This window comes from Eschrichtius robustus, chromosome 10 (genome assembly GCF_028021215.1).
Source record: "Eschrichtius robustus isolate mEscRob2 chromosome 10, mEscRob2.pri, whole genome shotgun sequence".
NCBI lineage: Eukaryota > Metazoa > Chordata > Mammalia > Artiodactyla > Eschrichtiidae > Eschrichtius > Eschrichtius robustus.
The window spans coordinates 47,270,463-47,289,729 of record NC_090833.1 but is presented as its reverse complement, the minus strand read 5'-3'; the positions used below and the strand labels follow the sequence as shown (position 1 = coordinate 47,289,729).

General features: G+C 39.1%; 1 protein-coding gene across 4 annotated transcripts in view; it reads left to right on the top strand.

The window, feature by feature from the left end:
* Nucleotides 1–19,267, top strand: part of TMC1 (transmembrane channel like 1) — a 374,801-nt gene that overhangs the window by 107,118 nt on the left and 248,416 nt on the right. For 3 of the 4 annotated variants that reach the window (XM_068553355.1, XM_068553356.1, XM_068553354.1), the window contains exon 3: nt 13,948–14,090. The exons of the other annotated variant lie outside the window; for it this stretch is intronic. The gene's annotated coding sequence lies outside the window, so the exon portion shown is untranslated. The remainder of the gene's footprint in view (nt 1–13,947; nt 14,091–19,267) is intronic. 4 annotated transcript variants of the gene reach the window in all.

The following is a 19,267-nucleotide window of genomic DNA, read 5'->3' as shown; positions in this document are numbered from 1 at the left end:
CTGATTGGTCTCTTTTTATTTTCTAGTTTTCTTCCTGGTTCAGTCTCGGAAGGTTCTGCTTTTCTAAGAATTTGCTCATTTCTTCCAGGTTGTCCATTTTAAGGCATATAGTTGGTTGCAGTAATTCTCATCATCCTTTGTATTTCTGCAGTGTCAGTTGTTACTTCTCCTTTTTCATTTCTAATTCTGTTGATTTGAGTCTTCTCCCTTTTTTTCTTGATGAGTCTGGCTAATGGTTTATCAATTTTGTTTATCTTCTCAAAGAACCAACTTCTGGTTTTATTAATCTTTGCTGTCATTTCCTTCATTTCTTTTTCATTTATTTCTGATCTGATCTTCATGATTACTTTCCTTCTGCTAACTTTGGGTTTTCTTTTGTTCTTGTTTCTCTAATTGCTTTAGGTGTAAGGTTACGTTGTTTATTTGAGATGTTTCTTGTTTCTTGAGGTAGGATTGTATTGCTATAAACTTCCCTCTTAGAACTGCTTTTGCTGCATCCCATAGGTTTTGGGTTGTCATGTTTTCATTGTCATTTTTTTCTAGGTATTTTTTGATTTCCTCTTTGATTTCTTCAGTGATCTCTTGGTTATTTAGTAGTATACTGTTTAGCCTCCATGTATTTGTGTTTTTTACAGTTTTTTTCCTGTAATTGATATCTAGTCTTACAGCATTGTGGTCGGAAAAGATACTTGATATGATTTCAGTTTTCTTAAATTTACCGAGGCTTGCTTCGTGACCCAACATATGATCTATCCTAGAGAATGTTCCATGAGCACTTGAGAAGAAAGTGTATTCTGTTGTTTTTGGATGGAATGTCCTATAAATATCAATTAAATCCATCTTGTTTAATGTGTCATTTAAACCTTATGTTTCCTTATTTATTTTCATTTTGGATGATTTGGACATTGGTGAATGTGGGGTGTTACAGTCCCCTACTATGATTGTGTTACTGTCGATTTCCCCTTTTATGGCTGTTAGCATTTGCCTTATGTACTGAGGTGCTCCTATGTTGGGTGCATAAATTTTTACAATTCTTATATCTTCTTCTTGGTTTGATCCCTTGATCATTATGTAGTGTCCTTCTTTGCCTCTTGTAATAGTCTTTATTTTAAATCTATTTTGTCTGATATGAGAATTGCTACTCCAGCTTTCTTTTGATTTCCATTTGCATGGAATATCTTTTTCCATCTCCTCACTTTCAGTCTGTATGTGTCCCTAGGTCTGAAGTGGGTCTCTTGTAGACAGCATGTATACAGGTCTTGTTTTTGTATCCATTCAGCCAGTCTGTGTCTTTTGGTTGGAGCATTTAATCCATTTATATTTAAGGTAATTATTGATATGTATGTTCCTGTTACCATTTTCTTAATTGTTTTGGGTTTGTTATTGTAGGTCTTTTCCTTCTCTTGTGTTTTCTGCCTAGAGAAGTTCCTTTTGCATTTGTTGTAAAGCTGGTTTGGTGGTGCTGAATTCTCTTAGCTTTTGCTTGTCTGTAAAGCTTTTAATTTCTCCATCAAATCTGAATGAGATCCTTGCTGGGTAGAGTAATCTTGGTTGTTGGTTTTTCCCTTTCATCCCTTTAAATATGTGCTGCCCCTCCCTTCTGGCTTACAGAGTTTCTGCTGAAAGATCAGCTGTTAACCTTATGGGGATTCCCTTGTGTGTTATTTGTTGCTTTTCCCTTGCTCCTTTTAATATTTTTTCTTTGTATTTAATTTTTGACAGTTTGATTAATATGTGTCTTGGCGTGTTTCTCCTTAGATTTATCCTGTATGGGACTCTCTGCATTTCCTGGACTTGATTAACTATTTCCTTTCCCATATTAGAGAAGTTTTCAACTATAATCTCTTCAAATATTTTCTCAGTCCCTTTCTTTTTCTCTTCTTCTTCTGGGACCCCTATAATTTGAATATTGGTGCGTTTAGTGTTTTCCCAGAGGTCTCTGAGACTATCCTCAATTCTTTTCATTCTTTTTTCGTTATTCTGCTCTGCAGTAGTTATTTCCACTATTTTATCTCCCAGGTCACTTATCCGTTCTTCTGCCTCAGTTATTCTGCTATTTATTCCTTCTAGAGAATTTTTAATTTCATTTATTGTGTTGTTCATCATTGTTTGTTTGCTCTTTAGTTCTTCTAGGTCCTTGTTAAACTTTTCTTATAGTTTCTCCATTCTATTTCCAAGATTTTGGATATCTTTACTATCATTATTCTGAATTCTTTTTCAGGTAGACGGCCTATTTCCTCTTCATTTGTTTGGTCTGGTGGGTTTTTACCTTGCTCATTCATCTGTTGTGTGTTTCTCTGTCTTCTCATTTTGCTTAACTTACTGTGTTTGGGGTCTCCTTTTCGCAGGCTGCAGGTTTGTAGTTCCCGTTGTTTTTGTTGTCTGCCCCCAGTGGCTAAGGTTGGTTCAGTGGGTTGTGTAGGCTTCCTGGTAGAGGGGACTGGTGCTGGTTTTCTCGTGGATGAGACTGGATCTTGTCTTTCTGGTGGGCAGGACTGTGTCCGGTGGTGTGTTTTGGGGTGTCTGTGACCTTATTATGATTTTAGGCAGCCTGTCTGCTAATGGGTGGGGTTGTGTTCCTGTCTTGCTAGTTGTTTGGCATGGGGTGTCCAGGACTGTAGCTTGCTGGTCGTTGAGTGGAGCTGGGTCTTAGTGTTGAGATGGAGCTCTCTAGGAGAGCTTTCGCCATTTAATATTACGTGGAGCCGGGAGGTTGCTGGTGGACCAATGTCCTGAACTCGGCTCTCCCACCTCAGAGGCACAGGCCTGACACCTGGCCAGAGCACGAAGGCTGTGTCAGCTACATGGCTCAGAAGAAAAGGGAGAAAAAAAGAAAGAAAGAAAAAAATAAATAAAATAAAATTAATTATTAAAAAAAAAAAAAAAAGAAAGAAAGAAGAGAGCAGCCAAATCAGAAAACAAATCCACCAATGGTAACAAGCGCTGAAAACTATACTGAGAAAAAAATAAAACAATAAAACCGGACAGACAGAACCCTAGGACAAATTGTAAAAGCAAAGGTATACAGACAAAATCACACAAAGAAACATACACATACTCACTCACAAAAAGAGAGAAAGGAAAAATATATACATATCGTTGTTCCCAAAGTCCACTGCTTCAATTTTGGGATGATTCATTTTCTATTCAGGTATTCCAGAGATGCAGGGTACATCAAGTTGATTTTGGAGATTTAATCCGCTGCTCCTGAGGCTGCTGGGAGAGATTTCCCTTTCTCTTCTTTGTTTGCACCCCTCCCGGGGTTCAGCTTTGGATTTGGGCCGGCCTCTGCCTGTAGGTCGCCTAAGGGCGTCTGTTCTTCGCTCAGACAGGACGGAGTTAAAGGAGCAGCTGCTTCGGGGGCTCTGGCTCACTGAGGCCGAGGGGAGGGAGGGGTACAGAATGCGAGGTGAGCCTGTGGCAGCAGAGGGCAGCGTGACGTTGCACCAGTGTGAGGCGCGCCGTGCATTCTCCTGGGGAAGTTGTCCCTGGATCACGGGACCCTGGCAGTGTCGGGCTGCACAGGCTCCCGGGAGGGGAGGTGTGGAGAGTGACGTGTGCTCGCACACAGGCTTCTTGGTGGCGGCAGCAGCAGCCTTAGTGTCTCATGCCTGTCTCTGGTGTCCATGCTGATGCTGATAGACGTGGCTTGCACCCGTCTCTGGAGCTCCTTTAGGCGGTGCTCTGAATCCCTTCTCCTCGCGCACCCTGAAACAATGGTCTCTTGCCTCTTAGGCAGGTCCAGACTTTTTCCCGGACTCCTTCCCAGCTAGCTGTGGCGCACTAGCCCCCTTCAGGCTGTGTTCACGCAGCCAACCCCAGTCCTCTCCCTGGGGTCTGACCTCCGAAGCCCGAGCCTCAGCTCCCAGCCCCTGTCCGCCCCGGCGGGTGAGCAGACAAGCCTCTCGGGCTGGTGAGTGCTGGTCGGTACCGATCCTCTGTGCGGGAATCTCTCCACTTTGCCCTCTGCACCCCTGTTGCTGCGCTCTCCTCCGTGGCTCCGAAGCTTCCCCCCTCCACTACCCGCAGTCTCCGCCCACGAAGGGGCTTCCTAGTGTGTGGAAACCTTTCCTCCTTCACAACTCCCTCCCACTGGTGCAGGTCGTGTCCCTATTCTTTTGTCTCTGCTTTTTCTTTTTTCTTTTGCCCTACCCAGGTATGTGGGGAGTTTCTTGCCTTTTGGGAAGTCTAAGGTCTTCTGCCAGCGTTCAGTAGGTGTTCTGTAGGAGTTGTTCCACATGTAGATGTATTTCTGATGTATTTGTGGGGAGGAAGGCGATCTCCACATCTCACTCCTCCGCCATCTTGAAGGTCTCCCCGAAAAAAATAAATCTTGATCTCTACCTTACACAATATATAAAAATCACTTCCAAATGGATTGTGTATGTAATATGAAAAGTAAAACAATAATAAGGAAGAGAACATAGAAGAATATCTTCATGATCTTGGGGAAGCAAAGATTTGTTTAAAAGGATGCAACGATACTAGCCATAAGTTAGAAGTAAAAACTTCTGGGGCTTCCCTCGAGGTCCAGTGGTTAAGACTTTAACTTCCAATTTAGGGGGTGCAGGTTTGATCCCTGGTCAGAGAGCTAAGATCCCACATGCCTCGCAGCCAAAATACCAAAACATAAAACAGAAGCAATATTGTAACACATTCAATAAAGACTTTAAGAATGGTCCACATCAAAAAAAATAAATCTAAAAAAAAAAAAAGTAACAACTTCTGTTTGTTAAAAGACACCAATAAGAGCATGAGAAGGGTTGCTATGTAAAGTACATATTTCACAAATGACTGATATGCAGAATATAGAATATCTACATAGCAATATGAAAGAGGTACAACCCAATCGAAAAATAGGTTAAAGACTTTAAGTTTATAAAAGAAGATGTCTAAATGGTGAGTAAACATCTGAAGAAAGTTGCCATCTCAATAATCATTACAGAGATGCACATTAGAACTACAGTGAGATACAGTTGGTGGGAGTATAAACAGGAGCCACCACCTTGGAAAGCTGCTTGGTAGTGTCCATTAAAGCTGATAGTGTCCATAGTGTAGGCCCGTATACCTACACTATGATCCAGCAATTCCATTTCCATCAGAAATGTACACACATGTGAACCAAAAGTGATGTACCAAAATGTTTGAAGAAACTTCATTTATAATACCCCCAACACAACTGTCCATCTACAATAGAGTATATAAATAAATGTAGTGTATTTATAAATGAAATACTGTACATCAGTGAGCAGGAATGTATGATTGCTGCATGAGAAAACATGGGTGAATCTCACTAACACACAAAAATTTAGAGACAAAATTATATGCACCGTATGATTCTATTTATATAAGGTTCAAAAACAGACAAAACCCAATCTGTGGTGATAGAAGTCAGGATAGTAATTACTTTTGGGGGGTAGTGTCTGGAAAAGGGGCATGAGAGAGATTTATAGGGTGCTGGTAGGTGTTCTGTTTCTTGATATGTGAGGAGTTACATGAGTGTGTTCAAAATTTGTGAAAATTCATTGAGCTGCACATATATAATTTGTGCATTTTTCTGAAAGTATGTTATATTAAAAAATAGATTACTTAAAAAAATACTATGCAAGCCAAACAAACATAATTGTAAGTCTGGTAGAGTTCATGGGCCTACAGTTTGTGCCATTTATCCTGGGTCAAATTTCTGATTGAGCCAAACTGGTATTTTCACTGTTCATACTCCTGCGTTATTTCCTTTCCTGGGCTTCTGCCTATATCCTCTACCTGTCTGGAATTATCTCCCCACACCTTTTTACCATTCAGTCTTTCAACCCACTATGGGCTCCACTTCTTTAGTGATTTTATTGCTCACCTGAATCACAAATCGGCTCATATTTTAATTACACTTTCTATGTATAGGTTTTGTCTCTTTAACGTTGTTCCTTGGCTCCGAAATGCCAGTCTTTATAGAGCCATACAAAATGACAAAAATAAGGGCAATGTAGCTTTTGTCCTAAAGCTAAATACATTGTATCTAACAGATCTTTATTTTGTAGTTAGTTGACTTGTTTACTCTCTTAGCATTAAGGTAAAGCTCTTTCATGAAACAATGAAATTAACTGATACGAGAAAGTATGGTGGTTAAGGGTTCTGGGAGCCAGACTGGTTGTATTCAAATCCCGATGAGGCTGAGATCATTGACTTTTACGGACTTCAGTTTCCTGAAAAATGGGGATGATAACAGTATACACACACACACACACACACACACACAACACACACACACACACACACACACAATGCTACATATAGTTATATATATCAATAATAAAATATATATAATTAATGTTTTATATATTTATAAAATGTCAGAACAGTTGCTGTAAATTCTAAGTGAAATAAATAAAGCCCTCATATCCATGTCTGGCACACAGTGTGCACTCTGTAAATGTTAGTCATTTTTATTGTTTAGCTAGGCAGAAGAAAAAGTTGATGTCTCTATCGTGTCTGTCCCTTCCATGTTTTATTCTCCAAGTTATTGCTCTATGAAATTCAAAAGATTCAGACCCATTCAGCTAGACTGTATGATCTCTGAGAGCATGGCCCATGCCTTATATTTCTTTTAAGTATATAATATTATATGAGGAGCTGCTCAAATGGATTGATGAAGTATGTGTTTCTCTTTATAGTCCCAATTTCTTCTAAGCCTGTTGGTCTGCCTCTATGGTGAAATGCGATAAGATATATTTCTGTGTAGATATTTGCTTTAATACCATTGAATAATGTTAATTAAATATGAACCTTCTCAAAATTTAAAACTTCTATTGTAAATTCCATCTTCTTTTCAAGATAGTTTTTTCAACTAATGATCGAGGATAATCCTCTAAGAATAATAGCAAAAAGGCAATCGGGAAAAATCCCCCCTGAGGTTCAGACAATCTGCTGTCTTTTGGCATAGTTAACTTTGGGATAAGAAGATCTTTGGAAAATGCACAGTGAAGGACAGACACCAGACACTGAGCGAATACTCTGGTTGAGTTTAATTAGCAGTGATCTTTATGACACTAAAGATTTTAAAACATAGCTGTCAGTGACAATTGGTTGGGGCGAAGGAGGCAGCAGTAACTCTCTAAAAGATAAGCATTGCAGCTTTAAGACGACACAGCAGAAACTAGGAAAGGTGTTTCATCAATCTTGAAACTGTTCTAGATAAAATTTGGAGATGTAGGAGTGGGAAGGAGGGACCTGAGAGAAGGAATCAGGGTTGTAAGTCTAGAAGAGTATCTTTGGAGAGCAGGAGGACATTTTCTCTCCCTTTTCCACCCTTATAATTCTCAACTAAAAAAAAAGAAAGTGCCTGCTTTGTATACACAACTTTTATCTAAGACTCCCTGGAGGTATATTTTTTTCAAGGCTAAAGTAAAGGAGTAAACCTAATTTCTTTGACAGATTTCAATTTAAACCATGTGTTAATCACAGGATGACTTAATGGGCAGAGTTGAATTTTTAAAGGAATATTCCAAATGCAGAATCTTGAGTATAATCCTTATTTGAATCACAGAGCTTTTCTTTTTAATTTCCTTTATAAGAAATTTAAATTTCTTGAGTAGGATGATGGGGAAGATGGGGACACTATTTTGGAAGTTTTATTAGGGTGGCATAGAGGCACAGGTGCATAGCATAATTACTCTATCTACACTCAATTTCATTGCCAAGTGGGGCCAGTTGGTGCTTCTAAGGATTCCACTTGACTGACAGATCACAGAAACTTGAGCACTGAGGCATGAGGCATGATACGACTGCTCATGTTTCCAAAATTTGAAGAAAGCCTAAATTTCAAGGGATGGGGGCAACTCAAATCAACATTACTTGGGGAGGTTCACAGTCCCCTAATACAATTTTTGTCAAGGCTCTTCAGTTGAGCTCCAAATTCAGATCTGTACCATGACCTATAGCCATTATTATTCTGTCAATAGGCTTTAACCACATTTTGTCTTAAGAATAAGGACATAAAATAGCCAATTTTGGCAATTTTGGCAGTAGTTCATTGTTAAAAGCTGCTTTTCAAGAAGAGGAAAAAACACTGCTGTTTCTCAGAATTATTCCTGTTTATATAGTACATACATATGGTGAATGACATGTGCATTTTGATCAAATGCATCGTTGTTTATGTTCCCTACTTTCCCTTTATTCTTTCTTAGCGGAGGATAATCATCTGACCCTAAGTGCAGATCTAGGGTACTCCCATGTCTTTTCTGTTTGTAAGGTAAACAACTGTCCTATGTGTTTAAGTCATAAACACAACTTTAATTCAGTCTTGACAATGTCCGGGGCCATGTAAAGTTAAAACTGCAAATATAACATCAAATCTCTCTTTCCTGAAATCTGAAATCTCTCCTGTTTTGGCCTGAAGCCTACGGTAGGAGAGGAAGCAAGTTTGTCTCCTCTTCCTTTTTCCTGTTCCCTGCTTGCCTCCTTCCTAGAGTCAAATGTAGCATGGGAGAGGGGAGAGATAAAAGGATAAGACTGTTGACTCTTGGCTATCTGGCTTTGGCTCTTTGACTTGGCAGATGGTTAATGCCAGCCTCTGTTGGAAATCCTGGAAGGCAGGGACTTGGAACAAAAATGGACTCTTGCTCCTGTGTTGCAGTCTCATGGACTCTTCACTTGCTGGGTTTCTCTCGCCTGTAGGTCATTTTACCTTCATGGATGCATCTGTTAACAGCTGTTAACAAGCAACTCCTTGCTCAGTCCTCAGATATCATTGGTGTGCATCCAGCTTCTACTAAGGTCACCTCATACGTCTATGTGGCCCAACTCTGTAGGACCCAAGACTAACAGAGGTCACTCTGTCCTGAATAACTCACTTCGGTCAACAGGAAACATCCCGTATCTCTTGCTTAGGGAAGCTCAGAGTGGGTAATGCAGTACCAACATGGCAGCTCCCTCTTCGATCCCCCACCAAAACAATTAAGTTAGTTAAGCCCTCTCTTACCATCTAGATTTCCCCAGGACCATCCACACTCTGCCTTAGATGCCTCTAGCGTGAGTCAGGCAAGAGTCTTCTGTTACTCCCAACTATAGGAAATGTATTTTGAACCATGCTCAGCTTCTTCTTTGTGTCTTCCATCTACTTGCGGAGTCTGATTGGCATGCAGCAGGTTCTTCGGGGCCATTTCTTTGTAAAACTCTGTTTGGAGTGCGGTGTGTCTCATGCTTACTTTTTTGACTGCAATCTATTATATTGCTGTCCTAAGAAACAAAGGCAGGAAGAATCCAATTCTGTCATCTTGCTGCCTGTGTTTCATGGCTTGCAAAGTGTGCAGTCTTATTACTTCAGCTGTTTCTCACTGTAGCAAGAAATAAGCCCCCAAGAAACAGACGTGTCAACCCCTTTTTGCTGGTGAAAAACAGAGTTTAGAAAGGTTAAATGACAGGCTCAAGTTCATATTGCTTTCACTGAAACTATCTATTTTTTTGAATCCTCCCTGGGCTGAACTCTTTAAAGGATCTTGTATTCATGTTTGTATCCTCAGTACTTAGTGCATAGTAAACAATAAGTAAGCATTTATTTGGTTTTTTTTGTTTTTTTGTTTTTTTGGCTGCACCACAAGGTGTGTGGGATTTTAGTTGCCCAACCAGGTATCAAACGCGCACCCCCTGCAGTGGAAATGCAGAGTCTTAACCACTGGACTGCCAGGGAAGTCCTAATAAATAATCGTTTATTTATAGAATCAATACATCTGGGACTTCTAATGCCTAGTGAAGGGGTTCAGAACATGCCACCCCAAAATACGCCACTTTGGCATTTATTTTGAGCTGAAGGCGCTTGAGAAACAGCACTTGCAGGAAGGGCTCTCTGACGTCCCCCTTTGTACCGAAAAGCAGGTCATACAATGTCCTATGTAAAAGGTGCCCTCCTTGTACTGAGAAGAACATTCTTATCACCAGAGACTGGGATTCAACAGTGAAATGGTTCTGTACAAAGAAACCTACTAAAATAACCCTTATCTCCCATTAGTTTCCCCATATATTTCCTAGTCACCGTTCCACAATTTACTATCTGTGGCCTAAGACCATTTGTCTTGCCACATCCCCACAATTTATTGTTCTTTGTTTAAAAAGATACATAAGCTTTCAGGCTTATGGCTTCTTTGAGTCTTCATTTTCCTTTTGATGACTCCCTCCCATGTGCACATAAAAATACTAAACTGAATTTGCATGTTTTTCTCTTGTTAATCTGTCTTATGTCAGTTTAATTCTTAGGCCAACCACAGAACCTAGGATAGTCGAGGGAAGTTTTTCCTCCTTTGCACTAGTCAAGTTCTTTTTCCACTGTACATCAACTTGCCCCCATGCAGGGTGTCTGATTTGTGACTTCCATGTCAGCACAACCAGTTATCCCCTAACAGTCCAGGACTATTTAGGTTTAAGGCCAACCGAGGATCCAAAGGTTTGGATTTGAGTAAACTAAAGATGTTCAGAGCTCTTTGAGGGTTATTCTGGTCCATTCTACACTTAGCTTGTAACAAGCAACATTTACTGAGGTACTGTATGGATTATGAGAGAACCAACTATAAATAGGCAAGATTCCATGTCTTGGCAGCTCACCCTGGAGCAGACTGGAAACTCAGGAAAACTCTGGAAATTATAGAATCTTTTGTAAATGCGTGAACTTCTTGACAGTTTTGCCTGGAGCTTTTAGAAGGTACATTAATCCCAGAGTGGTAAACCCTCATGCCTATAGGGTTGGGCAAGTAGCACACATGAATAAAGTGGATTAGGTGGAACACAATAGAGAGAGGTGAGGAGTGTGGTAAACCAGAGAACACCTGCCCTATCTAAAGGTAACAAGAACTACTCAACTCTGGCTGAAGTGAGCATAGCAACTCAGAGATTTCTAATTTTTCCGAAATGCTAGAAATCTGGATTTATTTTAAATGTAAATTTTCTCCATTTGAAAACACAGTGCTGGCCAGACAACATATCAGTGGGTTAGCAGGATTAACCTCTGCCCTAGATTGATTCTGGAGCCATTTTCTTTCTCCTCATTCCACCCCTACCTTCTCTTTTCTTGGGACATGGCTTGGGACTGAAATGGACTCGAGATTAGGAGCTGAGGTAAGGACTGCTGCTCAGCCTTATTCCCTTCCATGGGTCTTTATCAAAAGGAGAGCTGTGCCCCATTTCATTACTCTCAGAGAATAGGAGAACTTATGTTTAGAACTACCTTCAGCTTTTGTTCAATTCAAGGATGAAGTCCTTCCTTTAAGCAGGACTGCAAGGGGCTTCCCACGACAGTCTTAATATCTATCTTTTTTAAAAAAAAAAAATTTTTATTTATTTAAGCCGGCTCTTAGTTGCAGCATGCGGGATCTTCATTGCTGAGTGTGGAATCTTTAGTTGCAGCATGCGGGATCTTTAGTTGCGGCATGCGAACTCTTAGTTGCAGCATGCATGTGGGATCTAGTTCCCCGACCAGGGATCAAACCTGGGCCCTCTGCACTGGGAGCGCAGAGTCTTAGCCACTGGACCACCAGGGAAGTCTCTTAACATCTGTCTTATATACATATCCATACATTATTGTTCACATAAATTTGAAAAGTATTCACTTTCTGAGTAATTGCTAGCTGGTTGTCATGTTAATGGCCATTAAATGATGGCTTGTTACAAGCCATGATGATAAGCAGTTTATAACACAGGTATTTCTTTAAGAGTCATTCTCCCTCTACTTTAGATTCCTATTTCCACACTCATCTTGTGGACATCAGGGGCTCTGGATGTGTATTTATCTGCTTCAGGTTGCGTGATTCTCCCACCCACCCAGTTGCTTGTTTTAGAGCTATCTAGGGTCTGAATGCAAATATTCAGTACCTTTAAGTATTATAACCTATGCTTAATCATTTAGCCCGCTTTGTGGAAGGTTTAGATACTCTGGAGCACTGAGCGATAAATTGTTTCTTTGTTTTTTAATTATTAAGGTTACAGCTTTGAGACTCCAGGAACTTTTGATGTCAGATATTAACAATAAACAAATTATAAGCCTGGCTTTTTTGTGGCATTGTGGTTATTACATGCTTAAATTAATTTGATAAATGTATCAGTGTATACCCCTTATGTGGCATGAATACACACATGCATATACATATTTTTATCATAAATAAAAGACATGGCACTTTAAAAGATCAACATTAACTAGCTAATGTCTTCCATAGATTGTAAAGAAATGAAGCTTTCATTAAATGCTTGCATTTACGATTCAGTTGGTGTGGAGAGATTTTCATTTCTGACCTAGATACTTCAAGTTGGCTTGCTTCTGGGAAAAATAATAGGTAGTTAGACAACAACAACAACAAAAACCCATGTCCTAATAGGGTTTTCAGAATCCCTAAAATGTTTTATTTTCATATCCATTGTTTTGAAATTGTGTCACTAGGTTAAGAAAATAGTTTTCTAGGGTAAATCAGAATTTAATTGCTAGTTTGGAAGTGTCTGGTGTACATGTATTGCATTTCACTTCAACCAAAATATTTTAGGTTCTATTGCAATCCTAATAAATTGGGGACCCCAAGGTTTCAGTCTCTGAAGAGTGTAGCATTTCAGAAAAACTGTTCAGTAGGCAATCTTGTCTCTTCCTCCTCATTAAAAAGGAAATCTGTTCTTGTACCTCTCAAAGGATATTACAGGGATCCAAATCAGAATCATCATATCCTTTTTTTCCCTTCTCCCCATTCTTTACATTTTCTTATTCACAACTAACTATCCCTTCCCCATTTCCATCCACTCCCTACCTAAACTCTCTCCCCAGTCTATATGATTTTTACTCTCTATCTTCCCTCCTCCCTCTCCCACAGCTCTTTATTTGTGAGTCACCTTCACCTCTTTCCCTGATTTGTTCCCTCCTCCTTTTATGTCAGTCTGAGAGATGGAGGGGAATAAGGAAGGGTGAACTGGTCTTGTAATTACCGAATGGTGGCCTTGGGGGGATTATGTAACTATTTTCCCTTTAATGATTTTTATCTTACGGCATATGGCATTAAAGAGTTTTAAATCTGGCTTGCTTCAATAATATGGATTAAAATACAAAGACATTGGTATATTTGGTTCATAACTGAATGTTTTGGAGAGGGTGAGATTGGGCTTTTTATCACTAAAATGGTGTTATTCTCTGAAGTGGTGTCAGTACTATCCTACTACTCCATTCTGTGCCTATTAGGGCAATAAGGCTATCTAGGCTTTGTGTCTCCAAATGTTTTCAACCTTTATCAATGGCAACAGAAGAATTTATCAGTGGTAATTAGAGTGGTGCTCAGCCTTCAAACCGCTCCACAATCTGGCACTGGTTCTGGTTTCCTGCCTTGTCCTAGCCATGTTCCCCATGCCGAATACATTATTTATATCTCTATTAATAGAGCAAATTGCCTTGAATTATGGATATTCATGTACACACAGTCTGCCTTAATGGATGATAAGCTCTATGGCGTCTTCACATAACACAGGCTGAATAAATGACTGTTGGGCTGACTGGAACTATTTATAGACTCTCAAACTTCAGGATTAATCCATGATGTGACCTTGTTTGTTCAGTGACTAGCAGGGTAGCTGCACATGGCACGTATTTTTGAACGAGAGATAGAGCAGCAGTAAAGCTAGCATCATCAGAATTTGGCGAGTCTTCTCTCTACTAAACTCAGCAAATATTTCCTGAACGAAGATGATGTAAAAGACACTGAATGAGGTACCACGGGAAACACAAACTTAAGAATGTCTCAGTGTTCATCTCTGGGTATCAATGTCTTTGTGCATACAGTTTCACTTATATGGAATATAAGATGAAACAGAGAAAGCTCATTACTTCCTGGCCTGTTAAAATATCTGTAAGGTATGAATGCATATGTGTATTTGGAGTATCTTCCATGTGGATTCACCACTTTCCTTAATTGGCAATATTTCTCAATTATTTTCTAGGGATTACCATAAAATTGGTAAACACAATTATATACTTAATGTTTGAAAGAGGAATGAAGGGTAAACATTCCTTAGACTCTTACTACTGAGGAAACGAGACCAGCCATTCAAGTGATGAACCCTGTGACATCTAACGACTGCTGGTGAGTCTTTAGTCCCAGAATGTTTCAGCTCCCTGAGCTGGAATACTTTGCTGTTGGTAACCACTAACAGAATCAAACTCCCCCTGGGAGGGTGGTCTCGGTTTTGCCAGTCTTCCTGGCCTTTATAACTTCTTTATAGTTTGGCATTTCCTCCTTGATCAAAATTCCTGTGTCTTGAAATATGCTTCAATAGCTATGTAAGCTGTGTTCCGTGAACTCTGGCTGAACTTGTTGCAATCTTGGTGGAAACCTTGAGCTTCATGGTATCTTCTGTGTACAATCTATTTTATAGAAAAATGGAAAATTGAAACTGGAAGGGACTTTCTGGAAGTGTTAGTAATAGGAAGAGGACAAGGAGGAGGACTAGTGCAGTGGTAGTCAGAGTCGGATTGTAGTGCTAGTAAAGTATAGCAGTAATCATAGTGTTATGGGCTGAATGGTGTCCCTCCTTCCACCCCCGAAATCATATGTTGAGTCCCTAACCCCCAGTACCTCAGAATGTGACTGTATTTGGAGATAAGACCTTTAAAGAAGTGATTAAGTTAAAATGAGGTTGGCAGAGTGAGTCCCAATCCAATCTGCCTGGTCTGATAAAAAGAAGAGGTTTGGATACACAGAGAAGTACTAGGATGTACACATAGCAGAAAGACCATGTGTGATGGTTAATTTTATGTACTGACCTGGCTAGACCACAAGGTGCCCAGATATTTGGTCAAAATTATTCTGAATCTTTCTTTGAGAGTGTTTTTGGATGAGATTTACATTTCAGTCTTTGAGTAAAGTATATTGCTCTCCATAATGTGCATGGGCCTCATCTAATCAGTTGAAGGCCTGAGTAGAATAAAAGGCTGATGTTCCCGCAAGCTAGAGAGAATTTTGGCAGCAGACTTCCTCCAGATTTTATCTATAACATCAGCTCTTCCTAGTTTGTCAGTAGACTGCCTTTAGACTCAAATTGTAACTCTTTTCCTGAGTCTCCAGCCTTCAGGCCTTCCCCCATGAGATTTTAAACTTGCCAAGCTTCCCTAATCACATGACCCAATTCCTTAAAATAAATTTGGACTCCTTGTCTCTGAGTCCAAATTTCCTCTTTTTATAAGGATGCAAATCATATTGAATTAGCCCTCCCTCCCCCACCCTGCTAGTGACCTCATTTTAATTTGATTATCTCTGTAAAGACCCTGTCTCCAGATAAGACCACATTCTGAAATACTGGGGATTGGGACTTCAATGTGTAGATTTTGGGAAGACATAATTCAACCCATAACAGGTGGTGATTAAATATACTTGTTTAATCCATAACTTACTGCACATTGAAATAGAATCATGTTGAAACTGGAGGAGAAATGGATGCCTAACAAGAGATCCTAGACTTGGAAACAAGTGCAGGAGGTAGTGAGAATTTAAATTATCTTCATTTGGAGAAGCGGTGAGTGTGTATTCAGCAAAGGAGCTACATTATGTTATTTGGGGACATTTTAGAAGAAGGTCCATGCATGGAGAGAACAGTGTGGGGACAGCAAAAGGAGATGAACCATGGAAGTTACCTGAGGTTGTTGTGGTCACTCAGGAGCATTCAACCCAGTTCCAGGAGTTGTCCTCACTTTCATTTAGGGCTCCACCCACCCCGCCACCTCAAGTCATATGGTTGATGATGCATAATTTCCCCAATCCTAAAGTGAAGTGTGAACATATGGCTACAGCTAAGCCAAGTGAGTTCTCTTTCTCAGGACTCTCAACACTGAAAGAAGTAACTTGAGTACAAAATAACAGTAATGATTGGCATGCATTTATTAATTTCAGCAGTAGCAGTAGCCTGAAAAGAAGGTCAAGCAATTCCAGTGGTCTTGGTTCCCAGCCTGACCTGGTTCTGAGTTTTTCTCCAGCCTTTCTGTAGATTTTGTGTTCTATCTGATGTAACAACTTCCTTTTGCTGAACTTGGGTTGATTTCTGATGCTTTTGATTGAAAAATTCTATTTCTTTTATTGAGGTATAATTGACATACAGCATTACATTAGTTTCAGGTGTACAACATAATGATTCAATATTTGTATATATTGTGAAATTATTACCACAATAAATTTAGTTAATGTCTGTCATCATACATTGAAATATCCTAATTGATAAAATGTTTTCTTAGGGATAATACTTGTTCTTTCAGGATTTATATAAATTGCACTAATATCTGTACATATCGTAAGATAAGAGGAAACGATAATAAGTAGATTCATTAAACAGGCCCTTTTAAAAATTTCTTTTGGAAAAGAGAAAAAAAATACACACATATACATATGAATATATACGTGTATATATAATTATAAAAATATGTTATAACAATATATAAACTATATATTAAGTATATACTTTGTATTATATATTGTGTATAATATATTATAAATATATTTAAAAATATATAACATGTATTTCTTTTTTTAAATCTTAAATTAAACATATTTGGCTGAGAAGTGCTGTTTATAGTAAGATGAAGGAATGGGAAACCATGCTAGGGAGTAGTGCAGAAAGGCCCAAGTGTTTGTAAAATCCAAGCCTATTGTTAGTCTTTTTCACCCCTTCATACACACACACACACACACACACACACACACACACACACACACACAGACACACAGATGTTTGTTGCCAAGTTATAATGATTGATAAGTTAAAGACTCAGTTTAATCAACAAGTGCTAGGTTGGAAAGAGGATTGCAAACAACTTTCCCAGTGAATCTACTAAAGAACGACCTGTGTCTATGTGTGTATCAAGAACAACAATGAAGTATTGTTTAGAAGTTTGTTGAGAGACATAATGACTAGTCATACTAAATCAGAACCTATGGTGGCATATAGGTATCTGTCAAATGCTTAACAACAAAACCAAATATTTACCAAATGCTTATTACTCTCAAGGCACTATGCTTATCTGCAATAATATAAAGGCAAATAAAACCTGGGCTCAGGCTTGAAGGAGCTCATGAAATGCAAAAATGTGAAATCTGATCATATTTGTGGAATTACAAGCATATTTTCAATTACTCTTGGGCACTAATACCATCAAACAAAGGTAAGAACTTTTGAAATTGACAGACCTTCACGATAGAGCCTAAGGAAAATTTCTTGGGCTACTAATTTTTCCTGTTCTAAACATTAAATTATACTTGAGTTTTGGTTGCAAGATATATATGGTATATCCTGTAAGGGCTATGTACAATCTTCATAGAGATTTAAATGGGTACTTCTATCCAGAGCAACCTACCCGGAGAATTCTCTAAATTCCCTCCTCTGTTCTGCTTACTGCTATCTGATTTACTTTCCATGAGAAAAATATACATGCTGAGTATGCTGCAAACATGGTAAGTCACATGGGAAGTCACATAAGAGTTGGAAAGAGACAAAATAGTGTAGTAAAAACAATGCTGACCTAGGAGTCAGGCAAGCCAGTTTCCTTAGCTAGCTGGCTTAAGTTATCACTTGGCCTTTGAGAGGCTCAGTTTTCTCTATTGTGTCACAGGAGTAGTAACAATTCTTCTTTTATCTATCTCACTGGGTTGTGTAAGGCTCAATGCAAAAATATTGTAAGTCCTGAATACCTACACAAATGTGAGTCACTATGGTTAAATGATGTCACAGGTTAGAGGAACTGTGCTGAAAGATTTCAAAGCTGCTGCTACTACTCTCTATAAGTCTGAGTAGATAGCATTCACATATTTTTATCTTTCAGATGGGTGTGGGAGTGAGGTGGGACAGAGGAGCTAGAGGAGAGAGTCAAGTTGAATATGTGAAATTTACAACACACAGTAAAATGCACTAAGACTTTGAAGGTACTCACTACATTTTTTTTATCCCATCCCATGACATGTTTGCAATAGATTTCCTCTAATTATCCCTGAGGCAAGTGAAAACACTGAGTGATACAGGTGGCTTTAAACAATTACCTCTGAAAAAATAAAAAATGCTTTAATTGCTGGCCCCTGGGAAGAAAATTAATGTAAAACAGGCAATCACAGTGTATCTTCCATTGCTTAAAATAGAATTGAACCATCCCATAACTTCAGCCTTCATAGTAACCTTAGCTGATAAGTAGGTTTGGAGAAAAACTAAATAAACCAAGATGTACTGCTTTCCTTCCATCTCCTAACAAGAACAGAAAGTCTGAGTCATAAAATAGAGGTCCTAGCCACTAGTTAGAATTTAAGACTTGTCATTTTCTGTGGAGTCAATTCTTAAACATGGTGTATAAAAAAAAAAACTCTAGGCTTTAATGACTGATGTTTTTAAGGAATGTGTATGTGTTATGAGTGTGTGTGTGTATTCTGATATGGGCTGAGGCTATGTTTTTGGTGATTTCCACTCTTAAAACATTTCAACCTTAGCCAGTCACCCACTCTACTATTTTCTGGCCTTAAAAGAGGTGAGGCTAAAAAACAAGTTATTTTTGTTTTTTGTCCTGTCCCAAATCCCAGATTTTCTGCTTGATTGGTTAGCGGCTGGATTTTATTTACATGGCAAGGAAAAGGCAAACATTACAAAAGTTTAATTAAAAGCTATCAGAGCAAATACTTATATTCTGAATTATAATGTAAATGTGGCTCTTTTACTAACCATGGTCATCTGGAGTACTTGACCTTATGTATGAAACACTTAAACTTTCCTATGCATAACCCCCATAAAACTGATTAGTAAAAATTCTAATATTTCTTCTTGTGAGTCCCCTCTCCCAAATAGTCTAAGAATCCTGGTTCAAAGATGGCTACAGTGATGGCTATGGTGGTGTGAGTTCTGACTCTACTGCTGTTTCTTCTTGCTGCAACTTAATGTCAAGGATGAATATTGGTCCTGCACAGTCTGATAGATGCTATACTGCTGCTGGAATGGTCTAGTGAATCCGGGTCTTTGACCAGGCCTCATGTTGGGTCCCCAGTGAATAACACGTTTTAGTTCACACTTTCATGCTCAGTGACTATTCTCCAAAGTACAACTGCTGTGCTTAGCTGCCTAGGTTGGAGGAACTTCCAGCATTTGTCATACTGCTCAAACCAGCCCTCCCTCATCAACATTTAGGCACTAGTGTTAGCACTGCATCACCAGTCCCCACAGACACCCCCAATTTTTTACTTTATTTTCCATGATTAAAATTTTTCACTTTACATACTGGTTAGGGTTCAGGGACTGGAAT